Below are 22,547 nucleotides of genomic sequence, written 5' to 3' on the forward strand. Positions count from 1 at the left end.
TGCAGGAAATGTCAGTGATAATAATGAATTAGTAACTATTTCAAGACACAGAAGAGACAGAGTTTGCAGACAAAGAAAGGTGAACTAGAAAGTTATGGCACTTGTGAGAGGCCAGATTTTTTGAAAACTTGGCTGTATAAATGTGTATGCAAAATATATGTCTAATTTCCTTCTGCAATTACCCTAATTGTGTATTCAAATTAAACAATTGTCCATGCAAATAAATTTTATTCATAATTTATATGCTGAGCTGCTCAATCTGCAATGCAATGGTGGGAGCTGCATGTGCAAACTGGGTTATTCAGTTACCCCAGTACTTCCCCTCCCCTGGGACAAAATGTTTATCCAAAATTAGGAAATAAATTGAAAGGATTAAAAGGTGGAACAAATGCTCATCAGTTAACATCACTAATTGGTTAAAACAACAAATTATTGACACAATCAGTAATCCTATCTTGCAAGATCTTCTTTCTTAGAAATAGGTTTCAGAGTAGCAACCATGTTAGTCTATATCAGCAAAAAGAAAAGGAGTACTTGTGGCACCTTAGAGACTAACAAATTTATTTGAGCATAAGCTTTCGTGGACTCCTGTTCTCTCAGAGATAGTGGCTACTCCCCAGCACATAGCAGCTTTAACAACCACCATCCCCATTAGTGCCTCTGGCCAGTACACAGCAGGTTGTCATGTGGCAGGTCTTGCTGCAGTCACATGATATCTATATTCATTGACTGCACTAGCTGGCTGGCTACTGACTTGCATGCAGAGTGTCAATTTTGACCTATAAAGCCCTAAATGGGTTGAGAGCTGCCTGTTTAAGTAGCTACTCTCCTTTTGGCATTCAGCAGCTGAGGTTAACAGAGATATTGGAGAACCCTGCTTTCGAAGAGAGCAAGAGAGAGCTGCTCTTGGAGAATTCACCTGGAAGGAGACCTTAACTTTGGAACTCGCTCCTCATGACTCCTTCTCAGTAGCCTAAATCTGTTGACCTACAGGATGCACTACAAACTTGTCTACTCCCCCACCGGTTCTGAGAGTGGGAAAGGTGAGTGGAGTCTTGATCTCTGTGCATCAATGGCTGGGATTTGTTAGTGTTTTAATTCCCCTTTGTGGATTTTGAGAAGGCTGCTTCACTTAGTTTTGTTGTATTGGTGGTGTTGTATTGTTTTGTGTATTTAATATATGGCACAGGCTCCTAGAGGCCCAGGATAGGCACTTTTTTATGCTTTGTATAAACCTAAAGAAATGTATATCATGAGGAGCACAGATAAGTAACTGATGGAAGGGCTCAGAGTTGAATTAAAATATGATTTCAACTGACATTCATCTGATAAACCTGCAAGGGAAAAAATCCCAAACAGGAATAAAAAGACAAATTATGAGACACAAATACTTGGAGAAGTAACCTAAGGTCACCACTCCATGTTCCAATCTTTCCACATGGCATGAAATCACTGTTTGTTTGTTTTTTAATCGACTGCTTTGAGGTAGATACAGTTAACTTAATAAATGACGGACGTTAGCAGCTCTAAGCTGATCTTAATCGCCACAACAGGCGCTAAGAGGGGGAATTCTCCATTGCCAGTGATGGTAAAGAAACTGGTAGTAAGAAGCATGAGATCTGTTTCCTGTCCTAAATGGCTGCCTATGTGGCAGCCATTACTGTAGTATCTGAGCGCCTTACAGTTGTTAACGTATTTATTCTCAGAGCAGCACTGTGAGGTAGGGAAGTGCTGTTATTCCTGTTTCAAAGTTGCGGAACTGAGGAAGAGAAAGACTAAGGCCCAGATTCTCAAAGGCCCTTAGGTGCCTAATTCCCTTTAGGTACCTAACTTCCACTGAAGTCACACTAGGTGCCTAGCTGCACCTTTACGCACCTAAGAACTTTTTAAAATCTGGCCCTAAGTGACTTGTGTGAAATCACATAAGAAGTTTGAGGTGAAGCAAGTAGCTGAACTCAGGTTCACTAAGTCCTACTCGAGCTGCCTAACAACTGGGCCAACCTTCCTTCTAGGGTCTTGTTGTTAGGGTGCAATATGTGATATGCTGTTCTGGGTGGCGGGGGCTTGGCCAAGAAAGGGGATCCACTTTTGGAGTATAGTAGGACTAGCTCTTGGTGTCAATGATTTCAGCAGGAGTTCTGACAACTAATACTTTAGGATTTGGCCATCATTTTGCAAGATGTTGGCTGGAAGTTTTTATTTATTTATTTTTAAACATTTAACAGTCAACAGTGGAGTTTGAAGGATACCCTTCAAAATGTAATCCTAGTCAGTTACTCTAGCGTAATATGTAAAATGCAGCAAGTTCATGGGAATTACACTGAGACTAACTGCCACAGAAGCCACAATCTAGATTTGGATAGATGTTTATTATATATTTATTAGATCATACTCCTAAATCAAGAAGTTAGACATCTTCATGGGAACTGATGCTCGTTTACGCTATTGGTATTGTAAAGGGGCCTTAAAGTGAATGTGTAACATTTTCAGAAGCACCTAAGTGAGCACTTTGACTTTCAGTGTAACTGAGGACCCGAAGTCCTATTCAGGCATTTTTGAAAATGTTACGTAGTGTAAATGTAATTTTCACACGCTTTAAAGCTACTTCATGTGCCAGGAAGGTACAAGTGGCCTTAGTGTAAAGGAAAATCAGGCCCCTAAATTTTAGTATTTTTGCTCACAGTTAATTGTTCCTTCAAAGACCTAGATCGCTTAGAGGCTCCTTTCAAAATCTTGCCTCTTAGGAACACAAGTGCATTAATTGGCTTTAAGTGTATCAGCCTCTGTGAAGGGGTTGATGAAATGACTAGTCCCAGCCTGTCTTATGCCTTTAGGTTGTTTGAGAGTTTAAAAAAAAATTCCTAATGATTATGTAATTTGAACAAAATAAAAAGTTCTCTGTGTGTTTTGATTTCCTAAATCTCTTTTGACTGCCTCATAGAGAACTAAAACAGTTTGTTTACCAAATCAGTGTCGCTGGAATATTTGCCTGTGAGATCAAGAAAAGAAACTCCACCACTATAAATTCTTTTTTGCCTTGATAATTCTTTAAATGATCTCCAACTTTTTCCTCGTTTGTTGCTTATCCAGTATCACAAAAACATAACTGCAAAAAGTGGACAATACAGATTAGACAGGCAGGATGAGATTCAAGCTCATGCTTTAAGTTAAACGTGCTTAAATATTGTCCTCGTAGGATAGACTTATCACAGTGCTTGGGGCCCTAGTCATTGATGGGGAGCCTATTGTGCTAGGTGCTGCACAAACAAAAATGGTTTGTGGTTCAAGGGTCTTACAATCTAAAACATACACTTAACTGTTGTTCTTGAATTAGAGCCTTGATTATTAATTAATGCATGTGAAGTATTTTGAGATCCTTGGATGAAAGCTGTTTTATGAATGTTAAGGTAAAGTGTGATTATAAGACACAATAGGACTTCTCAATGTATATTTTTCTGGTCTTTCTTCCTTTTAATCAATACATTGCATTTCTATTTGTTTAAAATAAGTAGCAAATAGTTTTAGTGACCACCATTGCATACTTATATTTCTAGAAAAATCCCTCACATTTTCTTTAAGGGAAAAAACTGCAGAAGTCATCCCCGTCCTCAGTTCACTAACATAGAACATTTTTCTTATTATATCTTAAAGTCAAGTTTTCAAAAATTATTTGCATGATCAAAAGTCCCCAAGTCAGTATGCAAACAGAATACATTTTAACTGCTTGTTTCCAAGTGCCAGTTGCACAAACATATTTGTGCTTTTGTATTCAGAAATGATTGTGCTTGCAGAACTGCAGGTTCAAATCTGCAGAGCAGTTTGTCCTTGAATTTGAAATAGAAAATATTTCTTGAGACATTTTTGAGGTATTTATCCAGATTTAATGTATCAAATAATTAACCATATGTTTAAATCACAACAACACTTTGGCCCCTCTCCTGCGAGCCTTTGCTCATGTGAATAACTTCACAAACAACTGGCTTCATTGGGACTGTTCTCATGTGGGTGTTTTCAGGATTAGGGGCTAACAGAATTTTAAGTAACATTTACTTGTATGATCTTTAAAATAGTGCTTCTAAAGATTAAATGAAATTCCGTGGAATTGTAATGCAACAGTGTTTACTGCTGCCCACGTTCTGGCAGCAGTATTGCCGATGCACAACTATATTGCAGAATCCTATTTTAATGTCCTAATAGCAGAATATTTTCCTGGTAAACTGGGATAACTGGGTATTGCCTTTTATCTTGGGTTTGTATTTAAAGGGTTAGTCTGAACTACACATCAAACTGAGAATGGGTTTTAAAACCCCTTTATTGGAAGAATTCAACCAATATAGCCTATTTATTTTTTTATATTTTTCATTTTTATTGAGTACTTTTAGCACCTCTGATGACAAAGGGGGGGAAACAAACAAAAATATTGCTTTCAGCCTATTGTAATAAATAATTTGCCTCAAGTTCCAAGTCTGTTGTTTAAATGAAATTTGAGGTAATCTTCTAAGCAGAGCTTCAGGGCACCTGTGACTTTTAAATGGAACAAATCTGTTGCTAGGGAAATACACAGTTTTAAAAATTAAGCTTGAGGCTAAAAGCCTCAAACAGTAAATCTCTTCCAGCACACTTCTCTGGGGATAAATGTACTATGCAATCTACAAGCAGGGCACCTGGCCTACCTTTGAGTCTCAGTGAAGCAAAAGTCCCTTTGTCCTTCCTTATAGTACGGATTCTAGCGGGAGATCCTCTGTGCCTTGTTGAGTTTTCAAAGACTCCAAAACATCTCCTGAAATTACTCCAACTGTTGAATTGGCAGATGATCTCTAAACAACTAGAGCGGGTTAGAAAAATTTTCATCCAAACACTTTTTGTCAGAAAATGCCATTTTTTTGAAACTTTTTTTTTTTAAAAAAAGTCAATTCCAAGAAAAATTTCTGTCGGGGAGAAAAGTATTTCAAAATGACACTCTTTCATTTATAAAGAAATAAAATTCCAAAATTTTCTGATTTGGGGGGAATTTTGTTTTGAATTTTATTGGGGTTTTTCACTTTTATATCTTTATATTATGACCTGCCAGGAACAGTAGTGCATACTACGCTCTACTACTGACATGTCATATTATGACATAACGTAACAGTTAAAATAGACTAGTTTAGTTTTACTTTAAAATCATTAAGGGCAATTTCTGCTTAGTACTGATTGGTCTAGAAAAGAAGAGATGATATTTCCAAGTGTCTTCTGTTTCTGTTTGTAATGAGGACATGTGATCTCATGGATAGAGCCCTGGCCTGGAACTTAATTGTGCGCACACTTTTGCACATGCAATTGCATGTACAATTTCCTGAGACTTAAAGCCACTGAGTTGAATAGAAACTCTGGTTAATTTGGGGCCATTTCAAATATATTACAGCAAATGTGACGGCTCATGTATCTAGAGCAATAGGTGCAGCATTACTAGATCTCTGTTATAGGTGACTTGTATCTTCACATATTCTTCAGGTTGTCTGACAGTCATTTAAAACTTTATGAAGTTTAATCATTTGGGCTGCAATTACCCATGCCAGGAGTGAGGTTAGGGAAAAATAAGGTGGGTTGGTTTGTCTTCCCAGTGTTAAAAAATAATTCTGCTCACCTTTCACTTGAGAAACTCTGGCACCCCCATGCATTGGGTAGGGACTTGAATTTTATCAATGAAGAGAGGAAACTGGAAGAGGAAAGGTACGGGAACTGGGAACTAGTTTGGAAGGGAGGAGGGATGGGTCTAACAAAGAAGCAGGGTGTGGAGAGAGAACTGGCACCGTCTAGGCAAAGACACTGGAACAAGGAACTAAACAAGGAGGCAACTGAGACAAGGAGCTGGTGAAAGGGTGGAGGGGAGATGGAGATCGGAACCCAAGCCAGGGATGGATATGGGGATTGGGAGCCAGTAGGAGTGGAGGGAGAGACTGATTGGATGAGTTGGGAGGGGGAAAATGAGGTTTGCTGGGCAAGGAGACTGAGATGGGGGGCGGGGCGGGGGTTGGAAGTCAGGGAGAATTTGGGACTCTTACAAGGAGCCCAGAAAGGGAGACTGCGGCTTGTTGGTCATAAAGACTGGGACTGGGATGAGAAGTAGAGACTGAGGCTAGTTGGCAAGGAGAATGGGACTGGCAAAAGGAGCTAGGGGTGGCAGAGGGACAAGAGTAGCACAAAGACTGGCTGGAGGCGATGGGGTAACAGACAGAAGGGTCTGTGACCATTAGACTGCTGTCCTCCAGAGTCTAGAATGGATCCCAAGAGTCCTGAGTCTTACCATTTCTCCGCTGACAGCAATTATCTGTGAAACCCACTGACAAAGCGTGCATGTTATCCTTCTGTCCTGCTGGTCCACGTAGCAATAGTAAGTTATCATCATCTATTACTTAGTCCGTTAACTCAACTGATAGAGATCTGTGTGGTGGATTTAAAGGTCCCAAGCCAACTGATGAACCATGTGGGTGTCAAAATGATGCCATATGAAGGAATTTGGGGGGGGTTTCAATTCGCTACAAAATTACACACAAAAACCACATTAAAAGAACATTGAGGTTTGAAAAAGAAGCACTCAAAAATAGGAATTAAAGTTGCCTGTGCAATGGGCCCCCAATAGGCATTATGATATAGTCTTTAATTACAAGGTCACATTTTTTCTGTGGGACCCCTGCCTCATTCACTGCACAAGATGGACCTGCTCTTTGAATGAATCAGGGTTCACAAGGGAAGGAGGGAGAGAAGGAAGGAATCTGTTGTCCATAGGACCCCTCCCTCATTTGTTGCGGAATTTTGAAGGTGTATGTAGTGAATGAGGCAGATGATTGCAGGAAGAGAAAGGATAATCTCACGTTTAAGGTACTTGAATGCTGCCCTGAAAAATTGGATTCTATCCCTGCCTCTGCCCACAGAGTTCATATGTGGTGCTGGGCAAGTCACTTTAACCAAATTTTCACTGGTAGTCACTAATTGTATGTTCCTCATTTGTTCTGATATCTGACTTGAGACCCTGGGGTATGAACTGCAGGAGTGCTGAGCACTCACAACTGTAGCTGAAATCGGTGGGAGCTGGGCTTGGATATACTAAGTACTTTTAAAAATCAAGTTCTAGACATCTCAGGTTAGACACCAAAATTAGTAGAGACTTCCAGGTAAATCTCTCTGTGCTTCAGTTTTTCTTCTTCTGTAAAATGGGGATGATGATATTCCCTCATCTGATTTGGATGTTGTACAGATAAAATTTGTCAAGCACTGAGATACTATCATGATGGCTGCCAGAAAAAAGCCCAAAAAGAAATGAATAATTCTGTCTTCAGAGCAAGGTCTGAATAGTGTGCAGTCAATATGGCAGGGGCCACACACTGAAGAAAGAATTAAACGAGTTATTGAATAGATGCTCATTAGTAAAGTACCATTCATTCTGAGCACTGTCTGAGGCAGAGGTCCTACAGGAAAAAATAGCTACCATGATGCATAGACACAAGGGGGGATGAATAAAGTTCCCCAGGCATCTGCATATAGGATATAGATTTTTTTTTTAATACACCCCATGATAGTGCAATCTTTCTATGAGGCCATTCTTATGATCTACTACCTTGTATTATGTTTCTGAATGTTACATATTAGAAACATAGAGTAATTATTTTTGCTCATGTATCATAAATGTTACAATAGCTGGCTAAATTGTAGTGTATTTTGCAGCATCCCCAGACAAATGAATAACACTTTGGTTTCTATCTCATTCTGTATTTATACATTATTGACTTACGTAGAGGCTGACTGATCTAGCTGTTCTCAGCTTACTTTCCAATGCATTATGACTTTGGTATTTTGGTCAATACGTTGATCATTTGTATGACGCCCCATCTTAAACTGTTTAATAAAATGTAAATAACAGGAAGGTATATCCAAAGTCAAAATAACTCATTATTGCTGGTTATACACTTGTCAAAATCCTAAAGGGGCCATGACCTGATTGTAATTTTCCCCTAGAGCCATACAATAATTTTAGCCGTGAAAGGAAATTTTATGGCATGTAAGATTAGCCCACACTAATGCAAGGTCAAAAATAATAGAATCAATAAGCAAACTCAATACTGCTAACATTTTGAGAAAATTACTACCAGAAAACAATGTCAACAATGGATTGAAACAGGTCTCCAAAGTTGTCTTATTGATTTCCTTTCAGTTTCATGACAATCCAACTCTTTTTTCCTTTGCAATATGGCATTCTTTTTTTCTGCCCCACCCCCAGATCTGCAAATTATAACTGTAGAATATTTTTTACAATGTTTACTATTATGAGTATGGCAAAATGAATGTGATTATGCCTACATTATGGAATAGGAGAGAGCCTCTGATGCCATCAGATACATGCCTAAAAAGCCATAGACTGGTTTTAACGGTTTCATTTTGTTTGTGATGAATGAAAACACCAGCACAAAATAGAAAATAAAGTGAAAGCAACTTTTGAGTTCTGTCTGGAACTGTCAGAATCAGGAATATTAAGATAGAGACAAATTCAGTGCTTAACGCATACTTGTTAAGTATTACATTTCATACAGTTAATACTTTATGCTATGGTACAACCCCAAACCGCACATGTTATGTCCATGAAATGAATGAGTTGCAGCCTTAACTTTAAAATGGAGAATGTGTGGTCTAGTGCTTTGAGCCAGGAGCTGACTTCCTGTTCTCCACACCAATCTGATGTGATTGTGAGCAAGCCGTGTAATTTCTGTGTGCGTGTGTTAGTCTAGCCTCCTTTAATAAGGGTATAATACATCTCTCCTGTAGGTTGTTTGCAATGTGTTAATGTTTGTACAGTGCTTTGAGATCTTGGATGAAAGGCTCCAAATAAAAACAAAGCAGTAGCATTATCACTCTTTTTTGCTTTAATTCTTATTAAAATCCACCCAAAGGTTGAGTACACCACTTCTACTCTTTCCCTTTACATGGGTGACTGGATGTTTCTGGTTGTTTGTATATTTCACGTGAAGCATGCCTGGTACATAGAGCTGAATGAATAGTGGGAGAAAATGCTGCGAATATTCACTTGAATTAAAAAGTGTATTTTGATTCAGCCCTTGTCCGTGACCCTTTCATGTTCCTTTTCAATGAACATTGGAGTATTTCAGCTTTGCTGACACACATACTCGTGGAAAAATATTTTAAGTTCAAATGCTTGAATATTCATCAAAAGCAAAATTGCAATTGGATTTTCAAATGTAGTAGAGAGACAGTAACATATGATCTGCATAACAAACCAACATATGGTGGGTGAACTGTGACTATTCACAATGAACTGTTCATAAACAATCTGCAGGGCAAAAATAAGGAGTAAACTTGAGAATTTTATGATATGTTTGCAGACCATTATAATCATGAAAAATAGAATTAATCCAATCTATTATTTATTGCTTATCATGTCTTCAGCTCTCCTTTAAAGTATCCTTCACTAAATTGGACAGCTTGCTTTTAGATGGCAAAAAGACAACATTTCCTCAGAGATCAAATTTCCACCATTCTACCAGTCTAGACTCCTCACCACTATGGTCTCGATTTAGGAGAGTCTCTGTACGCCCATGCTGAAATGATGCCTACCCTTGTAAAACAAAATGTCCTGTTTCAATGCAGGCTTCAGTGCATCAGGCCACTTGCTCTAAGGAATAGGAAACAACAATATAAGACTCTTCAGGCAGGTGATGTATTATAATTCTATGACCTCATCAGGCAGAACAGTACAAAAACTAATAGTCCAATAAGGTGAGTTGCACCACTGTTGATTTGTGTGCATTTAGGGCTAGTCGTTATAGTGTTTGTTTATAGGAGCCCAATCGAATTTTTTTTTTTGCTTTCCCTTCCTCCCCCATCCCCTCCTAGTTTAATACTTTGACCATGCAAATATATTTTCGGTTGAGGCTTAATAATCTTCACACCTACCTGAGATTTGGTGTAAGTAGGATCAACTCAGCTGATGTTGCTGGAGTTATGTCCTATGCACCATGTCATACCCTTAGCACTTGAGCAAAATTAATTTATATTTGTCAGTGGTCATTGTTGATGGGTTCAGCTGCATTTTCTTTTCTTTTAAAAAATGTATTTTGAGTGAGAGATGAATGGGTCACATTTGGTGTAACTCCACTGAAGTCTCTCTCAGGTATTTCTAGAGCACCCTTGTCCAAAATCGCTAAGTGCTATATACAGTAAATAGGGTTTCCATAGTGTTGTCCATAGTGGACTCTGCTCTGGGCTTCTCCAACATTCAGCAGCTTTGCATCTGTCTTGGGTACAACACAACTCCCTTCCTCCCCCAAACATAATGCTGCTTCTTGGCTTTCTTGTTGTAATAGTTATATCAATTATTATTAGGGGCAGATGTATTATGCAGTCCTGATGTAGTCATTGCTGTAGCAACATCTGTGTTTTGCAACAAAAGCAAGCGCTGTGTTCCTTATAAATAGGGCTTAGCTTGTCATAAGGGCAGGCTATCAAAAGTTCATTTGAACAAGATGATTTTCTGTGAGCCTGATGCCACCAGCAGGAACAGCTGTTTGGACAAAGCCAGTATTGGCGACTACTCGGTAGGCAAGATTTAGCCAACAAATAACGGTGGAGTTTGTGAATCTAATCAAACTTTGACAGTCACCCAGAACTTGTTTGGAATGCATTTGTCACTGTCATTTTAAAAAAGCCTCCAAAGGGAGTTGTCACATAAAAGTGTGTGGTATGAACTCAGGGACCTAAAAAATCAATCATGGCAATTATTTTACTAAATTATTTTAAACAGTAGTGTGTCCAGAAATCTCTCCGTTAAATGTCTGCTGTCACAGCAACAAGCTGTGCTGTTTCCATCTCTGACCTTTTTCATGTTAAAATGTGTGTCAGTATGTAAAACAGAAATGCTCCATAGGAAGATAACTGCAGCGCTGCTTTGCTTTCCTGAACCAAAGGTCCTGAAGATACATATTTTGCAGGAAATGAGTATAATGGGACAATTCACCATTTTGTAAGGGGCGGGGGGGGCAGAAAATCTCAACAACAAGCAAAGGTTGCTTTTTTTAATGGTTGTTTTGTCATGTTCATTTTCACTGTAATATGTTTGAGGGAACAGAATGAAAGACTTAAATGGCACATGTGGTGAACAGATGACTTGATGATCAAGTGTGAAATGACCATTAAAACACTGACTATTTATCCTTAATACTTCATTCAGACCCGAGATCCTAAGTGAAATGAGTTTAGTGGTTTCAGATCAGTACCAAGTGGACAGGAGTCCCTATGTCACAGAAATCTAAATCAGCCTGTGCAACTGAACATCAGTAAAGCATTGCCTTAGAACAGACACGGATCAGATTCATGGTTGATGACAATGAGGATGTGAGTAGTTCCCCCAAAGTGGGTTTTGAGAAACATTTTAGAATGTTTTGGAAATGTCCATAACTTTTTTGTAAAGGGTGTTTTAGGGTTGGTTGATTTGCTTGTATTGTTATGTTTTTGTGTTTCTCCTATGAGGAAATTATGGCCTAATAATTTTCCTAAAATTGGATGCAACCAACACCCTCCCCCGCAAAACATACAAACAAACAAAAAAACACTACCACACCAGCAGCTCACTGTGGACACTTGGGAATTGTGCCTTCATGTGACCACAACTAGTCATTTCAATGCAATTCCTGGATTCACCTGTGAAATTGTGGTAAGTGCACGTGCCATTTCCATGCACACAATTAACACACAACTTACTTCAAAATTAGGCCTCAATGTTTCATATCTACACAGTAGTCTTCAGGCTGAATAACACCAAAAGGAGGTGGTTGGTGTAAGTCACAATAACTTCATTTACTCTACTGAAGCTATGCCAATTTACACCAACTGAGAATCTGCCCCACCATTCCTTAGGGATTTCAGTCAATAGATGGAATCTGTGTGTCATAACAGGAGTGTTTTTAAAGCTACATTAAAATACATTTGTAAGGCACTTTGTCATGCCTGGATGAAGATGCTAAGTGTGAATTTATTATATTTATGTATTTATTTATATGTACTATGGCAATATCTGGTCATGATTGGGGTCCTACCGTGCAAGATGCTGTACAACCACAGAATGAAAAACTTGACAATGTAACTTAGATATTATTACGAACTTTATATACAGAAATCACATCCATCATCTTTGGCATGAAAGAAACCCACTCTTCTCTTCTTTGCCTAGGAAATCATAAGTGTATTTGGTTGATTAAATTTAACACACCAATAATATCTGCATACTGCTGTACCTCAGAACTTTATAAAATCAGCCTCTGGGATACCTATTACTGTAGTTCTCTGTAAATATATAAATCTGGTACAGACAAGTAAAGGAAATCTTCATCATCTGGACCCATGAAAAAGAAGCCCTTGAGGAATTCCACCATTAACCTCAGCCTGGACCAGTCCACACAAGAGATCCACTTCCTGGACATTACAGTGCTAATAAGCCATGGTTACATAAACACCACCCTATACCGGAAACCTACTGACCGCTATACTTACCTACATGCCTCCAGGTTTCATCCAGACCACACCACACAATCCATTGTCTACAGCCAAGCTCTATGATACAACCGCATTTGCTCCAACCCCTCAGACAGAGACAAACACCTACAAGATCTCTATCAAGCATTCTTACAACTACAATACCCACCTGCTGAAGTGAAGAAACAGATTGACAGAGCCAGAAGAGTACCCAGAAGTTACCTACTACAGGACAGGCCCAACAAAGAAAATAACAGAACGCCACTAGCCATCACCTTCCTCCCAACGAAAACCTCTCCAATGCATCATCAAGGATCTCCAACCTATCCTGAAGGATGACCCATCACTCTCACAGATCTTGGGAGACAGGCCAGTCCCCCAACCTGAAGCAAATACTCACCAGCAACCACACAACAAAAACACTAACCCAGGAGCCTATCCTTGCAACAAAGCCTGTTGCCAACTGTGTCCACATATCTATTCAGGGGACACCATCATAGGGCCTAATCACATCAGCCACACTATCAGAGGCTCGTTCACCTGCACATCTACCAATGTGATATATGCCATCATGTGCCAGCAATGCCCCTCTGCCATGTACATTGGCCAAACTGGACAGTCTCTACGTAAAAGAATAAATGGACACAAATCAGATGTGAAGAATTATAACATCCAAAAACCAGTCAGAGAACACTTCAATCTCTCTGGTCACTCGATTACAGACCTAAAAGTGGCAATTCTTCAACAGAAAAACTTCAAAAACAGAATCCAACGAGAGACTGCTGAATTGGAATTAATTTGCAAACTGGATACAATTAACTTAGGCTTGAATAAAGACTGGGAGTGGATGTGTCATTACACAAAGTAAAACTATTTTCCCCCCTCCCCCCCACTGTTCCTCAGACATTCTTGTCAACTGCTGGAAATTGCCCACCTTGATTATCTTGATTATCTCATCCCCTCCCCCTCCACCCCCCCTGCTCTCCTGCTGGTAATAGCTCATCTTGCCTGGTCATTCTCCTTACAGTGTGTATGGTAACACCCATTGTTTCATGTTCTCTGTGTATATAAATCTCCCCACTGTATTTTTCCACTGCATGCATTCGATGAAGTGAGCTGTAGCTCACGAAAGCTTATGCTCAAATAAATTTGTTAGTCTCTAAGGTGCCACAAGTCCTCCTTTTTCTTTTTGCGGATACAGACTAACATGGCTGCTACTCTGAAAACAGATCTAAGATTGTGTCGTTCAGCCAAGTAGTTATAGGAAGGAACTGAATCCTGAGTTTAAATGTGATCTAATTGCTAAGGCATGGAGACTGAATGTCAGGAAATCTGAGTTCTATCCCAACTCTACCCTCCGACTTCATTTCTGATCCCTTTTGTGACATTAAGTAAATTACTAAACTGTATATGTGTTATCATCTAGACTATAACGAGGAGTCCTTGTGGCACCTCAGAGACTCACAAATTTATTTGGACATAAGCTTTTTTGGGCTGAAACCCACTTCATCAGATGCATGGAGTGGAAAATACAGTAGGAAGATCGACCGACACACACACACACCATGAAAAGATGGGAGTTGCCTTACCAAGTGGGGGGGTCAGGTCTAATGAGACAATTCAATTAAAGTGGGCTATTCTCAACAGAAGGAAAAATCACTTTTGTAGTGGTAATCAGGGTGCCCCCTTTCAAACAGTTGACAAGAAAGTGTGAGTAACAGTAGGGGAAAATTAGCCTGGGGAAATTAGTTTTTGTAGTGACCCATCTAGACTATATCTTCCCCGAGGAACAGATAAGAACCACAGAAGAAAGAGGGCTATTTATGTTTAAACACAGAAAATGGTTCAATTTTTGTCAGCTACCCTTATGACTTAGTCTGATTACAACTGCAGCACAGTCCCAGACCAGATGTGAACTGTTAGCTCTTCATGCTCTAAGCCACAGTAGACAGCTCCTCCCATCTGACCAGCCACTGTAAATCTGCTCCATGGTTTGAAAATAGAACAACAATATTCTTTTCAGAGAAACTGTAACATATGGAAATGAGGCTTGGTGCTGTAGATTCTCCCATTTGAGATTATTTGACTTTGCTAAGTAATGAAGAATTGCAGGAAGGTTATATTCATTCTCTCCCAGAAGAGGGTAGTATGAGAATTTCCTGGAAAATAATAGAGCCCCACAGTGGGTGAGATAACATATTTTTTCTTATTGGACCAACTTCTCTTGAAGAAAGAGACAAGCCGTTGAGCTACACAGAGCTCTTCTTCAGGGCATTAATAGTATTGTATATCTGGCATAATACTGGCATTTTCTTCAGGACCAAAAGAAGAGCTCCGTGTAGCTCAAAAGCTTGCCTCTTTCACCAACAGCAGTTGGTCCGATAAAAGTTTTACTTCACCCACCTTCTCTCTCTAATACCTTTTTCCTGCGAGCTGAACCTTAACAACTGCCGACATGTATGCAGAAATAGGAGCCATTTTGTTCTCAAAGTTACTGTTGCGTTGTACATATACAAACTCGGAGTGCTCTCTCCTGGAGAATATTTTTTAACATGATTATTGTTGGCATTGGTTTATAAAATAATAGTAATTCTGACCCAGTGCTACAGTTGCAGTTGAAGTACAACAAAAGAAAATGTAGCTATAGTCTTCATGGGGGAGAGAGCATATGTATATTTCCTCTGTGCCAGCTGCAGTAACTTCCCCTCATGCCATAGCAGCTACCCCTGAAGACAGGCAGACTCTAGGGGGCCATATTTTCTGAAGAGCTCAGCTATCATTTAGGCACCTATATTAAGTGGCTGCGTTTTTCAAACGTGTTCACCCAGGAGCTACTGGGTACTGAGGGCTTATTAAAATCTGACTCTAGCATTTTAAATGTGCAGGAAAGAGGAAACAAAGCACAGCTGGTATAGAGTTACATACTTCCATTGTATTCTTGCCTGTGTTATATGCCAGATGTTTTATGTAGCTAAACTTGCAGCCAGCTTACTTCACTGGGGTTATGTGACATTTTAGATGACAGAAGTCCAAACTGGACCCTGAAATAGCAACTGCTATTTAGCTAACTGCGAACATGCTCTCAGGCTTTGAAGGGAAAAGACAAAAATTATTCTTCCAAAACATGATTCCATAATAGCTCCTGCACTGAAGATGGTGGAGGGTGGGAGATGGGGAATCTTCCTTCTAAACTAGTTTCTTCATATTAGCCATATACATATCAACTTGAAAAAAATAGTGCAATATGAGTAGTGATCACTGCTTATTTGGCACTCATCTTCTAAACCAAATGGCACATTGAAGCTATCACATGCATGATCAGTTTTGCATGTAGACTGAGCACATATGCTTCTTAGTAAAAATATATCATTTTTGTGATCATGCCATTCCATTATTCCCATTATGGGTCTTAATGTAATCACAAAGTTTTCAAGGAGATATTAATTCAAGGTGTTGGAGATGACATTTATTCCCTAAGTCCACAAATGCATATGCATGCATACTTTGCACTTGCAATATGGCTTACATGTATTCAAATTTCTCAAGTGCAATTACTGTATAGATGGCTAAATATGTGCAAAGTGGGGGTATCTGCCTCCATGCATGTGTAAGGTAGTTATACAGATTCACCGAGACCTCAGGGCCGAGAATCTGTTGTCCGACTGGGTTGTAAGGAAAGCAAACACTCAGCCCAAGCTTATGGGGATGATGCTGTGTTAAAGAGGGGGATGCAACCTTTGGTGCAAACTTAAGGAAACAATCTGAAGAAAGGTAGAGAATGAAGTAAAATTCAGTGCAAGCCTGGGGCAATGGTATTACTATATGAGGCAAAACCATGGATACTCAGTTTAAGAAAACATGGTGGGCACCATTCACCCCCTCTACTCTGCTAGTGGAAACCAGCAGAAACTTGGGTAAGGAGTCCCAGAGTCAAATGTCTACCCAAAGCAGGACTTAGAGCAGCACAAGGCATCCTCATTATGTTTGTGGGTTCCAGACATGGCTGATGCAGCCTGAAAGAAAGTAGGAGTGGCATTAAATTCACTAGGACAGGAAGTATGGTGCAGCGGTTAGGATACCAGCTTCGGCTGTGGGAAACGAGAGTTCAATTCTCTTCACCACCACAGATTTCCTGTGTGATGCTGGCAAATCACCTAGTCTCTCTGTCCCTGAGATCACCTTTTTTTAAAAAAAATGGGGATAGTGGTATTAACCTACCTCAAAGGGGTGTTGTCAGGATAAATACATTAAAAGATTGTGAGCCATTACACTAATGAGGGCCACATAAGTAACTAAAATAGATACATAATGACTCGAGGATCTGACACATGGCACATTGTTCTAATCTATTTTTTTTCTAGCTAGAAACACTTTCCCATAGGAAAAAGTCTGTGCATTTAACCTGCATGATCTGTAGCTATATAAGTAAAGGGTGTGTGTGTAATATCATAATGGGATACTGCCATGTGTGCCATAAAATCTAAAGTTAGTAATACATAATGCAAGAGCAGATTTTCTCACTTTATTTCTGTATCTGGAAAGTTTCAGCACTGACACCATATCAATATTTATTAATGCATTGTGAACTAGAACCTGTGATTATTACTCATACTATCTCTTACTTTACAAGCTTCAGCTCAGAAGAATAAAACCACATCTGCTTTTACTCTCCCCATATTTTATTCAATGTTTTAACAGCTTTGCCATAAATATCTTATCCATTATGATTCAGTTGTGACTGTATCAACGTCACATCTCCTGTTTTATTGCTGTCATTACAGTTAAACAACACACTTGTTAATTCTGTTAACTAAGTTCATTGTTCTCACTAGTCAGCAATCTCCATTTGTTGAGTCCACAGCATTATTGGTTGTAAATCAAAACCAGCAACTGATTGAAGCATTTTCCTTCATTGAAAAATGACAATAAGTTCTACATTAAGACTACTTAATAAAAAACCTATTTGAGAGGCCAGGTAATTACTGATTTAGTGAAAGCAGAAATACTGGTATTTGTTCTCTGCAAGTCCCATCACATCAACCAGATGAAAGAGGTATGAGTATACACTAAGTTGGGGTGAACTACTCAATACGTGTACTTGATACTATCAATAAAAACAAGATCAGTGAAATGAAGGGGAAGAAGAAATGTTAGAGAAACAGTCAGATGGAAAATATCTTGCTCAGTTTTATAACTGCTTACCTTCAGTACTAGTTTGAATGCTCACTACTTCTCCTTGAAGTGGGCAAGCCACATGACCCTTGTCATAATCCCTAAGCTTCCCTGCTCCCTCATGGTAATAGCTTCGTTTGGCAGGAAAGTGTTAGGTGAAACTGTCCTAAAGATGCCTTGACAAAACTCTCTTGCTCAGGACTTCTGAGTTCTGGGAAATATTCTTTGTGCCATAAGCAATAGTATTCAGAGAGCATTCGAATGTACTGAGATTAAACTGTGCTGTCCATTCCAAAATAATGTATCAAACTCTTCTCCCAACTACTTAGACACCAAGATCTCTCTCTCACATGCGTGCGCACCTATGACAGAGAATGGTTTGATCCATCCTTCCTGTGGGAAATATTTAGAAGAACTATTTTAACTTTGAAAACTCCACTGGGTCACTGCTTCTTGGATCCAAACTGCACCGGAGGGCTATGTGCCCACCCTGACCTCTGCCAGCTCTCACTTTGACAAAGTGCTAAGTGTGGTATCTTCTTTGTGTGTAATCACTTTCCCTTGGGAGCTCCCAGCAGTGATTGCCCTTTACCTAACGAGCACCATTTCCAATATTTTTAAACAAAACTGGGTTTATTTGACACTGAAAACAGGATAATCAAGAGTAAATCCAAGTTAAGGAAAACATAACATGCTCATCACAGAGTTATACTAACTATGAAGGAAACTACAGAGGCTAGATCATATAATTTAAAATCCATTCATTAATCAGGATTAAAAATCTGTACAATTAGTCTATTTGCCTCTGTACTAATCACAATCTTGCTCCCAGTCTCCTCACTGCAGCAGGGAGTAGTTCTGTACCTGTGGCTGCTAATGCTCCCTAGTGGACCAGATGGGTACATTGAAAGAGCAGAGTCAAGACTCCATTCACCTGCACAAGAGGGTATGTAGCAGTTCTGTGAAGCCTGCAACGTCCCACGCGCAGGAAGTGTCAGCATGGTAAGCTGGTGTAAGGGGTTAAAGAGGCATAAATCCCTTGTACTGGCACACAAATGGGTCACAACTTGGTCCTAAACAATTCCAAGTACAATTCCTTGGTCCTAAACAATTCCAAGTAAAAAATCAGTTCTCTTGCCTCCAGTAACTATGCACCTACATCTAGGATTGATAGAAACTGAGATTTGTTGAGCTGCTGTATCTTGGCCCGTTTCAAACTGACTTTTGTGCAAAAAATAGAATCTGCCCTTTTAAGGATATGTGAGTCAATTGATTTCACAACATGAGTAAGCCTGTCTTATTTTTCAAAATATGTAGTCATTAGATCTAATTTTTTTAAGTACAATTCCTAAAGGAAAATATACCTAGCTTATGATTTGAAAGCTGTCTCTTGAGAAATCTTCTATGCCTGGTGATCATTTGAATTCCTTGCAGTCCTTAACTTGCTGGCTGTGTGTTAGAAATCATTTTAAATGAATTGAATAGAATTCACAAGTGTTATGTGCCAGCATATGATGAACTCTCAGGAAATATGACTCAAATCTAGCTTTTCTTCTTTTTTATTGTAATAAATAGGAATGGACAAATATGATTTTAATGACACATGTCTGAGTGAGATCTTTTCTTGGCCTGTTATCAGTTGGAAGCATGTAATGTGTTTAAGTCAGCTGGTTCAAGATATTCACAAGATGGAAAATTTTTATTTTGCTATATTTCATTGACATTTCCTATAGATACATAATAGGATGGAACCTCTACGAACCAAATAGAGCCTGGGGTATGCATGGGTGCAGCTGCTATTGATGCTAATTAGGCCCAATTCTGTAAATTAAAATACAATTAAATGTTGTTGTTTTTTCCTGAGATATATGTATATTCCCATTTTTTTAACCTACAATAGCCATTTCCCCCTCCCCCCCCGTCCATAGATGAAAGGTTTGTTCACCCTAACGAACTGTTGAGGTCAGTACTAGGGTATACCAAGCAGGCAGCCCTGTCAATGGAACCAGCTCAGATTCAGAGTTCCAAAGATCAGGCAGTGTGGCATAGCAGAGCCGTATGGTCTACTAGAGGGACTAAGGAGACCTTGATTCTATTCCCAGCTTAACCATCAGACTGCTGGGTGATCTTGGGTAAGTCATTTTAACCTCTCCATGCCTCTGTTTCCTCATCTGTAGAATGGGGATAATGATACTTAACTATGCTGTAAAGTGCTTTGAGATCCATGGATGAAAAGCATTACATAAGACTAGAAATCCTAATTAAATCTGCCTGCCCACCTTTTGGGGGAATTTGAACTATAGGGGGCAGATTTTCAAGTGCTTTGGACCCACAGTCTGGATCAAATTTCCCAAAGGGCTCTCCTCCGATTTAGACAAACAAATAATTATCAAAAATGCTCAGCACCTAGCTGCTCCCTTTGTGACACTCCTGTCTAGATTTTTCAGAAGATGATACAAAATTGTTCAAAATAGTTAAGTCAAAGCAGACTGTGAAGAGTTACAAAGGGATCTCACAAAACTGGATGACTGGGCAACAAAATGGCAGATGAAATTCAGTGCTGATAAGTGCAAAGTAATGCACATGGGGGGGAAAAATAATCCCATTATACATATATAATGTTAGTTGTTAACTAGCCAAGAAAGAGATCTTAGAGTCAAGCGGTCAAAAAGGCTAACAATATGTTAGGAGAAAAGGAGTACTTGTGGCACCTTTAGAGACGAATAAATTTATTTGAGCACGAAAACTTATGCTCAAATAAATTTGTTAGTCTCTAAGGTGCCACAAGTACTCCTTTTCTTTTTGCGAATACAGACTAACACGGCTGCTACTCTGAACCCTGTCAATATGTTAGGGGCTATTAGAAAAGGGTTAGAAAATAAGATGGAAAATATCATAAAGCCAATATATAAATCCATGGTGCACCCACACATTGAATAGTTTCCAGTTCTGGTTGCCTCATCTCAGAAAGGGCATAATGGAACTGGAGAAGGACAACAAAGACGATCAAGGGTATGGAATGGTTGCCATTTGAGGAGAGACTACAAATATTAGGGCTGTTCAGTTTAGAAAAGAGACAACTTGTAAGGATTTGATAGAAGCCTGTAAAATCATGAAATGGTGTGTGGAAAAATTAACAGAGAAGTGTAATTTAGCCATTCACACAATTTAAAAAAAAAACTAGGGGTCACCCAATGAAGTAACATGCTGTAGCTTTAATACAAATAAGAGGAAGCACTTTTTCACACAACACACAGTTAACCTGTGGAACTTATTGCCATGGGATATTGTAATGGCCAAAAGTATAACTGGGTTCAAAAAAGAATTACATAAATTCCCAGGGGATAGGTCCATTAATGGCTATTAGCCAAGATGGTCAGGGATGCAACCCATGCTCGGGGTGACCTGAAACTTCTGACTACCAGAAGCTGGGAGTGAAAGACAGGGGTATGGATCACTCCATAATTGCCCTGTTCTGTCCATTCCTCCTGCAGCTCTGGTATGGGCCACCATTGGAAACAGGATACTGGGCAAGATGGACCATAGTTTGATCCAGTCTAGCAACTCTTATGTTCTTAAGAGCTCAACATCCCATGTGTGGGCTGAACGTCTGGCCACTTATGTTAGTACATCAATGGCAGCTGAACTCAGTCTATGTCTGTTTTGGCTAGAGTTACACTAGATGGTTGTGTTGAGCTCAGGTGCTTATAATTAGACACAGGCTTAAGTACCTTGCTGAATTGCATACAGAAAGATGCACCTCATCAGGGGCCCATGAAGGTAAGATACATCCCACCTACACTAGAGTAAGAGACTCCTAAGGCAGGGTAGTCTTTGTTTAAGCTAGGGTAGGATAGCTACAGTATCGATACAGTATGATCTTTCTTCATTCCCTGTAGCCTGACAGCATATTTTTGTATCACTTTTTTGCTTAACCACCTTTTGCTATGATCAGCCTCCACTCAGACAGCAGTAATGACTGAGATAAGCAATATGCTTAGTGTAGTAATGCACTGCATACTGTAAAGTAGTCAGTGGTAGAACAAATCCTAGTGAGGTACGAGAGTGGAAAGCGATCACAGGATGGGGTCTGCTTCTCCCCTCACCCATGATTGCCCTGTGGGATGGGCTGTTCTCCTGGACCCGTCCCTCCCTTACCGATCTTAGGTGACATCTCCATTTCAGTGCTGTGGTCCAATTCTAATGCCTCTGGTTGGGTCACATCCTTAGCCCCCTATTTCTTTTTTTTAGCCGTCATTCCGCTTGGGAGAGCCAACTTCTGAAACCGAGAACATGTGGGAGACACTCTCTCTGGTATCACTCCCATGTCTAGGGGGCAATAACAGAGACCACCTCTTGGGTGTGGTGCACAGTGGGGTAGTGCTGCTGTGGGGCAGTTGCCAAACTATGGCTGAGGAGAACCTCCCTGGTCAGCACTGGAGCAGCATTCAAAGGGAAGGGAGACAGGAGTCAGAGCCTGTCTGGGCAGTGAGGCTCTGGCAGGGTTCTGTGTCCCCACTGTGCCAAGTTCAGGGTTTGGCCCAGTGTTACGTCTATAAGCTTTGCCTCAAGAATGTATCAAGCTGAAAAGAAAACTGTTTCTTCAGTTGTAAAGAGCTGTGTGTATAAATGGGACACCACTCACATGACTGCACAAAATTATGCTTCAAATTATGTCACTTTAAACTGGGCATTGTTCTTATGCTGTTGCGTTGTGGCGGGTTGTTGTTTTTCTTTTAACAATCAATTATTAAATTTATTGACCAAGAAATGAAAGAACTTGAGGGTACAGTGGAAAAACAAAGGCCTGCTTTATTCTGAATATCCTCTCAACTATTAAGTCTGTTTGTTTATAA

General features: G+C 39.6%; 1 long non-coding RNA gene across 1 annotated transcript in view; it reads left to right on the forward strand.

Annotated features, from left to right (window-relative positions):
- The first annotated feature begins 748 nt into the window (after window positions 1-748).
- Window positions 749-22,547, forward strand: part of LOC122462650 — a 193,019-nt gene continuing 171,220 nt past the window's right edge. The window contains exon 1 of the long non-coding RNA XR_006285343.1: window positions 749-1,043. This is a non-coding gene — a long non-coding RNA (uncharacterized LOC122462650). The remainder of the gene's footprint in view (window positions 1,044-22,547) is intronic.

This window comes from Chelonia mydas, chromosome 13 (genome assembly GCF_015237465.2).
Source record: "Chelonia mydas isolate rCheMyd1 chromosome 13, rCheMyd1.pri.v2, whole genome shotgun sequence".
NCBI classification, from domain to species: Eukaryota; Metazoa; Chordata; order Testudines; family Cheloniidae; genus Chelonia; species Chelonia mydas.